Below are 15,207 nucleotides of genomic sequence, written 5' to 3'. Positions count from 1 at the left end.
TGTATATCTTTTACGTAGAAAATTTTCATTCATCTAAATTTTTGTTTTATTTTACAGTGGTCACTGGGTGTTGGTTGCTATGGATCTTTCGAGACTAATAGTGTATTATCTCGATTCTTTATCGGGTGATTGGAGTAAATATCCGAATATGAAGAAGACGGTTGACGCGTAAGTGAAATTCCCCTAAATATTCGTGTGGATTTGTATATTTAATTATGTCTGTCAGATTGATCTCAATATACGTTTTTATTTTGTTAGGGCAATAATAAAATTTAGATTGAAAAAGAAATACCGCAATAGGAAGGACATTACCTGGATCAGAGTTCAGGTATATATTAAGTATCTTATTTTTGCTTATAATAGTTTTTGTTTTTTTGCTTATAATAGTGTTTGTAAGAAATTAACTATATATATATTGTTTGTTTTTCTATGTAGTGTCCTCAGCAAAATAATTCGGTCGATTGCGGATTTTTTGTATTGAGATTTATGAGAGACATCATTGCGTTGAATCGTATAGACATCCCAAAAATGGTATGGAATAATAACTTAGGGTTTATTTTAATATTATCGAATATTTCATCTAATTTGTTACTAAATCATGAATATGTTTTATTCTCTTAATTGTAGTACTTTGAGGAATACAAAACTTACTCAAGAGCAAATTTGGATGAAATCAAGGATGAATTGTGTCAATTCATTGTTGATCAAAGAATCATATAGCTAGGTTGTATATTGTTGTACATATATGTATGGAATGTTGTTGTTGTATGCTGTTGTTGTATATATGTTGTATATTGTTGTTGTAATTTTACTAAATCATGAATATGTTGTTGATCAAAGAATCATATATTAATGTTGTATATATGGAGGATTAATGTTGTATATAAATGGATTCATGTTGTATATATCAATGGATTAATGGTGTATAACATTGGATTAAAGGATGAAATCAATATGAATTTTACACTTTTGCAGCATGCGAACAGGTTACCAATTAAATATCCACTGTTTTTCAAACAAAATTTTTTAAAATAATTAACACTTTAGAGGGCGCTTTGTCCAGAAAGCGCCCTCTAAACACTTTACATTGACAACTTTAGAGGGCGCTTTTTCCTGAAAGCGCCCTCTAAACACTTTACATTGACAACTTTAGAGGGCGCTTTTTCCTGAAAGCGCCCTCTAAACACTTTACATTGACAATTTTAGAGGGCGCTTTTTCCTGAAAGCGCCCTCTAAACACTTTACATTGACAACTTTAGAGGGCGCTTTTTCCAGAAAGCGCCCTCTAAGGTGTCCCTTTATGGACCACTTCAGAGGGCGCTTTTTTCTGAAAGCGCACTATAATGTGGCCCTTAAAGGGCCACTTTAGACAGCGCTTTCTCCAGGAAAACAAAGCGCTGTCTTTACCTATGCCAGCGCCACTTTAGAGGGCGCTTAAAAGCGCTGTTATAGGCCAAAATAAGCGCCCTCTTTTCCCTTATTTGGCGTAGTGGAAGGAAATTAAATAAAGTAAAGACAATGGCAGGAAATTAAATAAAGTAAAGCATGACAAGGAATTAAATAAAGTAAGGCATGGCAAGTAAAATAAAAAGGCGATTAAATTAGAACCTGCTCCAAACGGAGGCTTTAAATCTGGTACAAGGAAGTAAATGAACATTTGACTTTGAAAATAAACATGACGGCAAAATCAAAGTGCTCCAACTCAATTACACTAAGATGCGATAACCCCTCGATGTGACAGATTACCGCTTTTGCAGATGATATTATAGTCTTAGTGTTATAAACTAAGTTGGATGATTTGGAAGTGAACTAGAACGACCTATTTATAGAGGAACTCAACAGCATGCAAAGACCAGGATGTCCTTCAACTGCTCTTTAGTGGGAATGTTAAATTCAAAGGTGGCGCCCGCCATGTGAGTAAATGGGGAAGTTCATGGAATCGTGGCAGTTTCCTCTTGGTTGAGGGCTGATGTGTCATGGCTTCTCCTATAGCGGTCGCTATGCAGAACGCCACGAGTACAATATTTGCCGAAAACCCTAATTTTTTGGTTTTTTTGCTTTCTTTTCTTCTACAAAGGTCCTGAAAGAGATAAATACCTGAAAACAACACAAAAGAAAGCATAACAGAAGCAAAATGATAATAAAGACCTAATAAACATGTGCAATCCGAGTCAAATACGCAGTGTGATTCAGTGTTATCAAATTCTCCCACACTTAAACATTTGTTTGTCCTCAAGCAAAACTCTTTATAGCTCATGCAAGAAAAACAGTATCAACCAGAGTTAATTCAAGGCTAAAAAGGCTTATAAGTTCATTCAAGGAATGTATCGATAGGTACTAACGAATCGAACTAAGGATATTGTAGTGACACTTTCTGCAAATGCGGTCCTAGGCTTCGTTCCTATACAAATCAATCCATATCACCCCACCATACCTAGGCCTTCTTTTCATCTTCTTCAAGTCCTTTTTTCATTCAAGTGCAATCACATTAAGCCTGTTATCTGTACATACTCATAGTAAGGTGACCGGTTAGTGATTATGATCTTAAGCATGAGGCTCTGGTACATAAGTTGGTGTAGCCCCTTTATTTAACCCAATTGTTGTTGTGGGGGATTGGATTGTAATCCACCCTACCAAGTTCAGCACCAGATACCTCTGAACCAACCAATAATGGGCATATTATTATATATATATATATATATATATATATATAATATATATATATATTATATATATATATATATATATATATATATATATATATATATATATATATATATATATATATATATATATATATATTATATATATATATATATATATATATATATATATATATATATATTTTAATATTTTTTACATGTTTCGCAAACCTCTTTATTTTGCTGGGTTAAATGACCGTGTGAGAGTCACCTAGCCCGGAATTTTATACAACTAGAGAGCAAAGCAGAAATTTTCATGATCATTCACTTATTTTCATCGGTCCCCTACGTAGAGCATGCTTAAGCTGGAACTGACTACAAGGATAAACTACTTAAGGACTTATTTGGAACAAAAATTAGGGCCACAACATATGGGGTATCAGAATCGACTCTTATAATCATGAAGCCTACGGTGTCGAGACGATATAGATTTTTAGAAAAAGTTTTCCCAAATCTTTTACATCCTGTCATAAACCTGTTTTATAGCCTGAATATTCAAAATACATTATTTTCTTTGCTCATAATTTTTTTGGTAAGGCTAAAGAAATGGAAGAAGTACGGATACACCACACAGATGACTCACCAAACACATGTTATTTTATTGAAAGAAAAGCAAACAACTAAAACACACAAAACATACTGAAAATAAAGGAAAGCGATAAAAATCTCCTCCCACACTTAAACTGAACATTATCCTCAATGTTTTGATATGAGATAGAGTAGGAGTAACTTGAAAGAGAGAGAACTATGGTTGATCACTGGCACCGTCACCGCAACACTTGTGGTTGAAGGTGTACTCTGTCCCAAACATCCTGAAATTAATGTAGCCACCATCACTAGCGTGACCAACATAGGGCTCGTAGTTCAGCGAGCTTAAGAACTCCAAAGTGAGGTTCCTGTAAGTCACATGCATCGCTTCCGTATACTCATCCCATTGCAACTGACTGCACAAATGCCTGACACTAGGCTCAATGCCTAATGCTTTCATGCAGCTTGAATCAGGATATCTGGTGGGCAGCATTGGACGCTGGGAAAGCATGGAGTAGCGTTACTCCTGTACTGCGTCACGAAAGATCACTGGCATAGTGTCAAAATTCTCCATCCTGAAAAGTTAGGTTAAAAACAGAGGACACCTGAAATCGCAAATATTGCAACTGTTAGTCTAAACATAAAAAAAATAATATATATATATATATATATATTTATATATATATATATATATATATATATATATATATATATATATATATATATATATATATATATATATATATATATATATATATATATATATATATATATATATATATATATATATATATATATATATATATATATATATATATATATATATATATATATATATATAAATCGAAATAGTAAAGTGAAGTAAAGAAAAAAGAAATCATGGGTTGCCTCCCATGCAGCGCTTATTTAACGTCGTTAGCTTGACGATTTGAACTTTATATATCAGAGGTAGGAACCGGAGGGTCGATCAGAGTATGGCCAGGCCATTCTGTGAGGATGTCACCTCTTTGATATTGCTTTAGTCTTTGTCCATTTACCACAAACGGATTACAAGAATTGTTTCGGATTTCAACTGCTCCAGATTTGAGGATTTTGGAAACCTTAAAGGGGTCTGTCCATCTCGAACCAACTTACCTGGAAAAAGTCGTAATCTGGAATTGAAAAGGAGAACAGAGTCACCTATATTAAAGTCCTTTTTCACAATCCTTTTGTCATTCCATGCTTTGGTTCTTTCTTTGTATATAATGGCATTCTCGTAAGCGTTCTGGCGGAGTTCCTCCAATTTGTGGATATCGAGGATTCGCTTCTCGCCAGATGCTAGGTAATCCAAATTCAGGGTCTTGATGGCCTAATATGCTTTGTGCTTAAGTTCAAAAGGTAAGTGGCATGATTTTTCATAGATTAACTAGTATGGTGTAGTTCCAATAAGGGTTTTGTAAGCAGTTCTGTAAGCCCACAGTGCTTCGGTTAGCTTTTCAGACCAATCTTTTATGGATATTGAAATAGTTTTTTCCAAGATTTGCTTAATCTCTCTGTTTGATACTTCCACTTGACCATTAGTCTGGGGATGATATGGTGTTGCTACTCTGTGAAGTACTCCATACTTTCTTAAGAGTTTATCGAATATCCTGGATATAAAATGTGATCCACTATCACTTATGACAAGTCGTGGTACTCCAAATCCGGGGGAAATATTGTTTTTAAACAACTTGATGACTAATCTTGTGTCGTTAGTGGGTGAGGCTATAACTTCTATCCATTTGGACACATAGTCGACGGCTACCAAAATATACTTGTTTCCCATCGAAGATGGAAAAGGTCCCATGAAATCAATACCCCAAACATCAAATAATTCCACTTCTTGGATGTTCTTCAAAGGCATTTCGTCGCGTCTTGAGATGTTTCCAGCACGCTGGCACCGGTCACGTTGGACAATATAAGTATGGACATCACGCCATAATGTTGGCCAATAAAGACCAGCTTGAAGGATCTTAGAGTATGTCTTGGATGTGCTTGAATGTCCACCATAGGGTGAAGAGTGACAATGCTCTATGATATTTCTAACTTCTTCTTCCGGGACGCAACATCGAAAGATGTTATTTGTTCCTCTTTTAAAAAGGAGCGGTGATGCGGTGCTTTTCGCAAGTATACGAACGCGTCAGAGTAATATAAAAGATTGTCGAATCCACAGAGACCAAGTGTCAATCTATCATTATCTATTGTTATGGTGTTTATCAAAGGCAATCAAAATAGGTGTTTCTGGAGTGTGCAATGAAAAGTAAAATGCTGAAATAGATTTAATTAATAAAGACAGGGTCGAATGTAATTCACGTAATCAATGGATAATCCAAGTACTTGCTAATAGAGCTACTTATGGGCAGTGTTTCCTACTTTGAAAAGAACTAATTTAATAGGAACTGTCGCTTTCGCGTATTCAGAACCGAGTTGTACTCCCTAATCAAACCTTCTTATTGTCACTTATAAAAAGGCGCGCATTGCGTTAGAGTAGTAAACCTATTTTTAAGAAATATAGTATCTTGACTAAGTTGAAAAGTATTATAACCTGGATTTCTTAACCAAAAGAGGTTCTCACGAACCAGACTCTAAACTTATAAACGCGTCCAAAAATAATTTTAAATCTCTTTTCTTCTTTATGTTAAAAACTCCTAATGAACTAGACAAAGCGCTTTCGCTGTTTTTGAAATAGTTAAAAACAATTAAGCTTAAAAAGACGTCGGACGACTTTCGATCTTACCCAACGGAGTTGAAGTGCGGGAAAACTTAAGTTGAAAGTTAAAATAGCCCTTAAGTGTTTCTACGAACAATTGTTCGGATTATCGGTTCAATTATGATCCTTACATTCTAACCTTATAAATTTAGTTAGACATGGTAAAGTAAAAGTTCATTAAAGTAAATAAAAGTAGTGCGAATGCGGAAAGTAAATAAAAGTAGTGCGAGTGCGAGGAAATAAATAAAGTAAAGCGAGTGCGAGGAAATAAATAAAAGTAAAGCGAGTGCGAGGAAATAAATAAAAGTAAAGCGAGTGCGAGGAAATAAATAAAAGTAAAGCGAGTGCGAGAAATAAATAAAATTAAAGCGAGTGCGAGGAAATAAATAAAAGTAAAGCGAGTGCAAGAAAATAAATAAAAGTAAAGCGAGTGCGAGAAAATAAATAAGATAAAGACAAGTAATAAAAACCTGCTCCAATCGGAGGGTTGAATAAATTGCAATGCGGAAATGAAAATGGCGGCAGGATTAACTTCCTTCCAAAGTGCTCCAAACTCGATTACAGACTCTATCACAGACTTGATTACACAATTGTGGTAACACTCCAATGCGAAGCGATTACCACTTTATAAAACTGAATATATGCCTAAGTGAAACAAAGTTGCTCTGAGTTTGCCTCTGCTCTAAGTTTGGATGATTGTAAAAGTGAATTTGAGTTTCTATTTATAAGCAAGTAAAAAGAGGGAAATGACTTGGATGCCCTTCAACTTGAAAATGGAGGGAAACTGTTTTCCTCTTGTGGCGCCCGCCACAAGGCCATGGCGCCCGCCACAAGGCCAAAGTGAGGCGCCTTAGTGGATGTAGTGGAGAACGTGGGAGTTGAGGGAAGTTGAGTTTGGACACGTCATGGCTTGGTCTGTGGCACCCGCCATTGGGTAGGCCATAAGCACAAAATGCTGAATTTTAGGGTTTTTGGCTCTTTTTCACTCCTTTTCTCGATCGGGGCTCCGATTAAAGTAAAAACCTGAAAACAAAGGAAAACATACCAATAACACAACAAAATGATAATAAAACAACTAGAATGCATGTGAAATCGAAGTCGAAAATACGGTAAATTTTAGTGTTATCAAACTCTCCCACACTTAAACCTTTGCTTGTCCTCAAACAAAACATTGAAAAGCTCATAAAAGAAAATTTGTGTAAACGAGTGCTTCAGGTAAAAATTCTAAGTTCAAGTCGGGATGCAGTGATAGGTACTAACTGAGTGAACTAAGGGTATCATGATGACACTAATCCGCAAATACGGACATAAACTTCATTCCTATATTAACCAACCCATATTATCCCACAATACCTAGGCCTGCCTCTTCATCTCTTTTTATATCCTTTTCATTCAGGCGCAATCACATTAAGCCCGTTATCCGTACATGCTTCATAGTAGAGTGGCCTGTTAGTGATTATGATTAGAGCTTGGGGTTTCTGGCACATAAACATGTGTAAACCCTTTTATTGGACCCAACTATAGTTGCGGGGGATCGGATCGTAATCCGCCCTACCGAGTTCAGTGCCAGATACCTCTGAACCAACTAGCAGTGGGTAAGTTTTTTTTTTCTTTTTCTTTTTCTTTTTGTAGCAATTTTTTACAATTCTTTGGTTTAAATGACTTTGTGAGGGTCACCTATACCGGAGTTGCCTTTTTGCTTTCTTTTATTTTTTTGTTTTTCTGGATCATTCACTTATTTGCACCGGTCCCCTACGTAGAGGATGCGTAGGCCGGAGCTGACTGCTGAGGTAAACTACTAAGGACTTATACGGAAATGATGATTAAGGTCATGGTATATGGGGTTTCGGGAATGATTCCTATATTTACGAAGCTTATGGTGCTAAAACAGATACTGAGGTTTCGCAAAGTTCTCCCAAGTCACCGTATCCTTACTCAAAACATGTCTTTAAAACCTGAAAACTTTCGGAATAACACTATTTTCTTTTGCAATTTTTTTTTTAGTGGGGCCAAAGGTATGGGGAGGTAGGATTGTACTAAAGATCTACTATATTTGGTGACTCGTCAGACTCATGCATTATACTAAAAAGCAAAATAGACAACTAAAAGGAAATAACAAATAAATAAACTATCTAAAAACAGCAAAGAAAAAGCGATAAAGGAAAAAACGAAACGAGAAAAGCAAATAAAGAAAAAACGATAGAGTCTCCTCCCACACTTAAATCGAACATTGTCCCCAATGTTTCGAAATAAGATAAGAAAGAGTTACCTGGCAACCTATTGCTGACCACTAGTGCCCTCGCCATCTTGAGGTGGACGACGGGATCGGGTATGACGACGGTCTCTCCCTGGCCCTCAAGAGCATAACTCCAATTCGCTGGATCATGCACACTGGTCATCATAGGGTCTGGCAATGTGAAGTAATGGATAGCCTCGTTGTCGACTAGCAATCAGAACTGACATGGGTGGAAAGAGGCTCTCGTCATCAATCCTCTGGTCAAACAGAAGTCGATGTCCATGGTCGCGTACCCACAGTAGGTCCGAAGATGTAACAGCTTGCGAGACAGACCTAAAGCGACAGAGATCTGAGTGATGATTCCGCCAACATGGATGACTCCTTCGGTAGATCTGGAGATACCGCTGAGACTGTATAATAAAAAGTTTCCACATGCTACTGGGCGAGATTGGGATGCACAAAATAATAGGAAGATCTCCTCTTCACTCAGTAGTGTCTCTGCATCCGGCTTTCCCAGGAAGGAATGTGCTAATATCATCTGAAAGTATCTGAAGGCGGGGTTATGTATGACATGAGACAGCTGCATAGATGGATCCTGGCTTCCGCCACCTGAGATATCACTCCAAAACTTCTCCACCTCCTTACCCAGGAAATATCCCATAGGTGTCTCCGGGGTAGCGTCAGGAGTGGTCTGGAAACCCAATAAGTCGCCGAACTCTTTCTGGCTGAAGGAATACTCAACTCCGAAAAGCCTGAAAGCAGCATACCCATCTGGTCCAGAGTATGGGTCATAGTCGAATGAACTCAGGAACTCCAGTGTCAGGTTCCTATATGTGTTACTCAAGTCATCAGCAAACTCGTCCCAGTGAAGCTGGTGGCTAAGGAATCGGATAATCGGCTCGATACCCAGTGCCTCCATACAGTGTTGATCAGGATAACGTGTGGGTTCCATAGGGCGTTGATACAAAGAAATGTAGCGCTCCCTCTGAGCATTATCTCTATAGGCCACGTGCATGTCATCAAAATCCTGCATCCTGTAAAAGTTAAGAAAGTGATCCTGAAAATACAAACCATTCAAATCTTAGTCTCAATGCAAAATATGATAAAATAAAATAAAATAAAAATAAATAAATGCGAAAAAGTAAAATGAAAGAAAAACCATGGGTTGCCTCCCACGCAGTGCTTGTTTAACGTCATTAGCTTGACGATTAGAATTTATACACCTGTAGTAGTAGGAATCGGTGGATCAATCAGGGTGTGGCTCGAGTAGTATGTTGGAATGTCTCCTCCTTCGTAGAGCTTTAGTCTTTGTCCATTTACAATGAATGGACTACAGGTATCGTTCTTGATTTCTACGGCTCCGGATCTCAGAATCTTGGATACTTCGAAAGGACCAGTCCATCTTGAACGTAGCTTTCCAGGGAAGAGTCGTAACCTAGTGTTGAAAAGGAGAACATAATCGCCTATATTGAAGTTTTTCTTTACTATTCTTTTGTCGTGATAGGCTTTTGTCCTCTCTTTATATATTTTTGCATTCTCGTAGGCAGATTGCCTAAGTTCTTCTAGTTTATGAATGTCTAGGGTACGCTTTTCTCCAGCAGCTAAGTAGTCTAAATTCAAAGTTTTAATGGCCCAATAGGCCTTATGCTCTAATTCGAATGGTAAGTGACATGATTTTCCATAAACTAGTTGATAAGGAGTAGTTCCTATAGGGGTTTTGAAAGCGGTTTTATAGGCCCATAATGCTTCTTGAAGCTTCTGAGACCAGTCTCTCCTAGAAATAGAAACAGTTTTCTCTAGGATATGTTTTATCTCCCTATTAGATACTTCTACTTGGCCACTAGTTTGTGGGTGGTATGGTGTTGCTACTCTATGCCTAACTCCATATTTTCTTAAAAGTTTGTCAAATATTCTCGATATAAAGTGTGATCCTCCATCTCTTATGACTAAACATGGTGTTCCAAATCTAGGGAATATATAGTTTTTAAATAGTTTGATTACTACCCTAGTGTCGTTTGTGGGTGCAGCTATAGCTTGAATCCACTTAGACACATAGTCTACAGCTACTAAGATATACCTATTTCCTAAGGATGGTGGAAAAGGTCCCATGAAATCTATACCCCATACGTTAAAGAGTTCTACTTCCTGAATGTTTCTTAAGGGCATTTCATCTCGTCTTGAAATGTTTCCAGTGCGTTGGCATCTACCACATTTGACAATGCAAGCATAGACATCACGCCACATGGTAGGCCAAAATAGGCCAGCTTGAAGAATCTTGGTGTATGTCTTAGAGGTGCTCGCATGTCCACCATAAGGTCCAGAATGACAATGCTCGATAATACTATTTACCTCTTCTTCTGGAACGCAACGGCGAAAAATGCCATCTTTACCCCTTTTGAAAAGGAGAGGTTCGTCCCAATAGAAGTTTCTCACATCGTGGAAGAATTTCTTCTTGCGGTGGTAGTCAAGATCAGGGGGTACTATATCAGCAGCTAGGTAATTAACGAAATCTGCATACCAGGGTACGTTACTTATTGCTAAGGAATTTTGAGGGTGCTCATAAGGATCTAGGTTATCATCTTCAATGGTTTCTACTCTAGCGATCAGTCTATCATAGGCGAAATCATCATTTATGGGTATTAGTTATGGTTTTAGATGTTCTAGCCTAGAAAGGTGATCGGCTACTACATTTTCAGTGCCTTTTTTATCTCTTATGTCTAAATCAAACTCTTGTAGTAATAGAATCCATTAGAGTAACCTGAGCTTGGCATCTTTTTTACTTAATAGGTAACGAATGGCAGCATGATCGGTGTAAACAATAATTTTTGTTCATACTAGATAAGATCTAAATTTGTCTATAGCGGAAACTACAGCGAGTAATTCTTTTTCAGTTGTTGCGTAGTTAAGTTGGGCAGCATCTAGGGTTCTACTGGCATAATAAATGGCATGTAATTTTTTATCTTTCCTTTGTCCTAGAACGGCTCCAACTGCATAATCACTAGCATCGCACATTATCTCAAAAGGTTCAGACCAATCAGGTGGTTTCATAATGGGTGCCGATACTAATGCTTGCTTTAAAAGATTGAATGCGTCATTACATTTTTCGTCGAAAATGAATTCAGCATCTTTCATTAAAAGTCCAGTTAAGGGTTTGGTTATTTTGGAGAAATCCTTAATAAAACGCCGGTAGAATCCAGCGTGTCCAAGAAAGCTTCGGACTTCTCTGATGGTTTTTGGTGGTTTTAGGTTTTCTATAACTTCTATTTTAGCTTTATCTACCTCTATACCTTTTTCGGAAACTATATGTCCTAAAACTATTCCTTCGGTTACCATGAAATGACACTTTTCCCAGTTTAGCATGAGGTTCACCTCCACGCATCTCTCCAGGATTTTCTCAAGGTTAGCAAGACAATTATGGAAATCAAATTCGCAAACCGAGAAATCATCCATAAACACTTCCATGATAACATCTAGGTAATCTGCAAAGATTGACATCATGCAGCGTTGGAAAGTAGCTGGGGCGTTACAGAGGCCGGACGGCATTCGTCTGTAGGCAAAAGTTCCATAAGGGCATGTAAAGGTAGTTTTTTCTTGATCTTCGGGGTGGATAGGTATTTGGAAGAATCCAGAGTATCCATCTAGATAGCAGAAGTAAGAGTGTCTGGCTAGACGCTCCAACATCTGGTCTATAAATGGTAAAGGGAAATGGTCATTCCTAGTTGTTTTATTTAATTTTCTATAATCTATACACATCCGCCATCCTCCTTCTAAACGTTTTGCTACATGTTCGCCTTTATCATTTTGTACGACTGTGATGCCTCCCTTTTTAGGTACTATATGCACAGGGCTCACCCACTTACTATCCGAGATCTGGTAGATTATACCTGCCTCAAGTAACTTAAGAACTTCCTTTTTAACAACATCACTCATTATAGGGTTTATTCTTCTCTGATGTTCCCTAGAGGGTTTTGAATCTTCTTCTAGAGAAATCCGATGCATGCATACGGATGGGCTTATACCTTTCAGGTCAGAGATATTATATCCTAAGGCTGAGGGATATCTTCGTAAAACGTCTAAAAGTTGGTTCGTTTCCTTTTGGCTCAAGGTAGCACTAACTATAACTGGACGGTTCATCTTTTCATCGAGGAACTCGTATCTCAGGTTCTTAGGTAGTTCCTTAAGTTCTAAGGTTGGTTTCTTAGGGCATGGCATAGGATCTGGGGTAAGGGATAAACATTCGTAAAGGTTATCATCGATGTAGGGTTTCTTAAAGTCATCATCTTCCCTTATGAGAGTTGATGGTAACTTAATTGTTTTTATAATTTCTTTTTGTTCTAATTCTCTAACACATTCATCAATGATATCTAAGGCATAACACAAGTCTCCCATCACAGGTGCCATAAGAAATTTCGAAAGTATAAATTCTATTTTCTCGTCGCCTACCTCAAACGTCAACTTTCCTTTCTTGACATCTATTATGGCTCCTGCAGTTGATAAGAATGGTCTACCTAGAAGGATCGGTATATCATTGTCCTCTTTGATGTCCATGACAACAAAATCAGTAGGGATAAATAACTGACCTATCCTAACAGGAATATCTTCTAAAATGCCTATCGGATATTTAACAGATCTATCGGCTAACTGAAGTGACATCTTAATGGGTTGTAATTCTCCTAAGTTTAACCTCTCACACACTGCTAAAGGCATTAGGCTTACACTAGCTCTTAAGTCTAGAAAAGCTTTTTCGACGACATGATTACCCAAAAGGCTAGGAATGGAGAAATTTCCAGGATCTTTATCTTTCTTTGCTAATTTGTCCTCGGAAATAGCATTACATTCCAAAGGCTTCGGATCGTCAAGTCTACGTTTGTTGGTAAGGATGTCTTTGAGAAACTTTGCATAAGAAGGTATTTGGGTGATGGCTTCTGTGAAAGGGATTTCTACATGAAGTTTTTCTATAACTTTAATAAATTTTTGATACTGTTTATTGATCTGGGTTTGTTTGAGTCTTTGCGGATATGGTATAGGTGGTTTATATGGCGGGGGTGGTACGTAAGTTTTATCTTTAGGTTCTTCTCCTTTTTCTCGACCTTACTGGTTTTTAGATTCCTCTGGTTCCTTTACTTCGTCCGTGGGTTTGGTACATTCCTTAGAAGTTTCGGGTTCACTCAATCTAGGGTTTGGTGGCTCATCATAAGCGTTCCCACTTCGTAGGGTAATGGCATTGGCTTGTCCTCTCGGATTTGGTTGAGGTTGTCCAGGGAATTGTCCTCCAGGTGTAGTCTGAGGGGCTTGGTTTAAAGCTACCTGAGAGATCTGGGTTTCAAGCATCTTGGTATGAGTAACTATTTGGTCAACCTTGGTTCCTAACTGAGTAATCAATTCGTTAACATGAATGTTTTGGTTCATGAACTCCTTGTTTTGTTGGGTTTGAGCGGTGATAAAATTTTCCATAATTTTCTCAAGGCTCGGCTTTGGTGGTACAGGTTGCATAGGTTGATTTGATCTTGGGGCTTGATAACTAGGTCTCGGGGGTGCATTATTTTGAATAGGGTTATTGTTTTTATAGGAGAAGTTCGGGTGATTCCTCCATTCAGGGTTATAGGTATTCGAATATGGGTTCCCTTGGGTGTAGTTCACTTGCTCCGAGTGGGTTTCGTTTAATAGACTGCATTCTACGGATTGGTGTCCTTTGGTTCCACATAACTCACAATCCGACGAAACTGCGACTACAGTATTCGGGTTTATGCACATATGCTCGACTTTGAGGGCTAATGCGTCCATCTTAGCTTGCATCATGTCTATAGAGCTTAGTTCATGCACTCCTCATTGGGCTTCCTTCTTCTCAACTGTCACTCGTTCGATTCCCCATGATTGATGGTTTTGAGCCATATCTTCGATGAGGGCACTAGCTTCAGGATAAGGTTTGTTCATCAGAGCACCGCCTGCGGCAACGTCGATGGTCATCTTTGTGTTGTAATGAAGTCCATTATAGAAGGTTTGAATGATTAACCAATTTTCTAAACCATTATGTGGGCATGCTCGTAACAACTCTTTATATCTCTCCCAAGCTTCGAACAACGATTCTCCTTGGTTTTGGGTAAATCTAGTTATATGGTTTCGAAGAACGGCGGTTTTACTCGGGGGAAAATATCTAGCAAGAAAAACTCTTCTAAGGTTATCCCAAGTCGTAATGGAATTGGGTTGAAGAGAATCTAACCATGATAGGGCTTTATCTCTGAGGGAAAAAGGGAATAATCTTAAATGTATTGCCTCTGGAGAAGCTCCATTGGTTTTAAAAGTATCTGCTAATTGAAGAAATATTTTTAAATGTTGGTTTGGGTTCTCAGTGGCGAGACCCGTGAATTGTCTCTGCTGCACTAGTTGCAACAGGGATGGTTTAAGTTCAAAATTATTAGCTGGGATGGTTGGGTTTACTATACTAGAACTAGGTTCTTCATTAGAAGGTTGAGCGAAGTCCTTAAGAGGTCTTTGGTTTTGATCTTCGGCCATAGCTCTCTTAATTCTATGAAAGAATAAACATGCGCGAGCGTAACGTTCAGGTTCCGCCTGAGGGTATACTAAGCTTAAACTTCCGGTGCTGCGAGTTCTTCGCATTGACCGGCGGGAAATAGCCTAAGTCTAAACGATATAACCACAGGAAAATGAAAGATTGTCGAAAACTTGATGCGGTGTTTCACAAGTATACGAACGCGTCAGAGTAATATAAAAGATTGTCGAATCCACAGAGACCAAGTGTCAATCTATCGTTATCTATTGTTATGGTGTTTATCAAAAGCAATCAAAATAGGTGTTTCTGGAGTGTGCAATGAAAAGTAAAATGCTGAAATAGATTTAATTAATAAAGACAGGGTCGAATGTAATTCACGTAATCAATGGATAATCCAAGTACTTGCTAATAGAGCTACTTATTGGCAGTGTTTCCTACTTTGAAAAGAACTAATTTAACAGGAACTGTCGCTTTCGCGTATTCAGAACCGAGCTGTACTCCC

At 37.9% G+C, this 15,207-nt stretch overlaps 1 non-coding gene across 1 annotated transcript; it reads left to right on the top strand.

Moving 5' to 3' along the window:
* The first annotated feature begins 14,216 nt into the window (after nucleotides 1–14,216).
* On the top strand, nucleotides 14,217–14,323 carry LOC127116367 (small nucleolar RNA R71). Its single transcript, XR_007801316.1, has one exon. It is a non-coding gene; the product is annotated as a small nucleolar RNA R71 (small nucleolar RNA).
* The last annotated feature ends 884 nt before the right edge of the window (nucleotides 14,324–15,207 follow it).

Source organism: Lathyrus oleraceus, chromosome 1 (assembly GCF_024323335.1).
Source record: "Lathyrus oleraceus cultivar Zhongwan6 chromosome 1, CAAS_Psat_ZW6_1.0, whole genome shotgun sequence".
Taxonomy (NCBI): Eukaryota; Viridiplantae; Streptophyta; class Magnoliopsida; order Fabales; family Fabaceae; genus Lathyrus; species Lathyrus oleraceus.
Note: the sequence above shows the minus strand (reverse complement) of the source record. Positions and strands in the feature narration are given on the sequence as shown.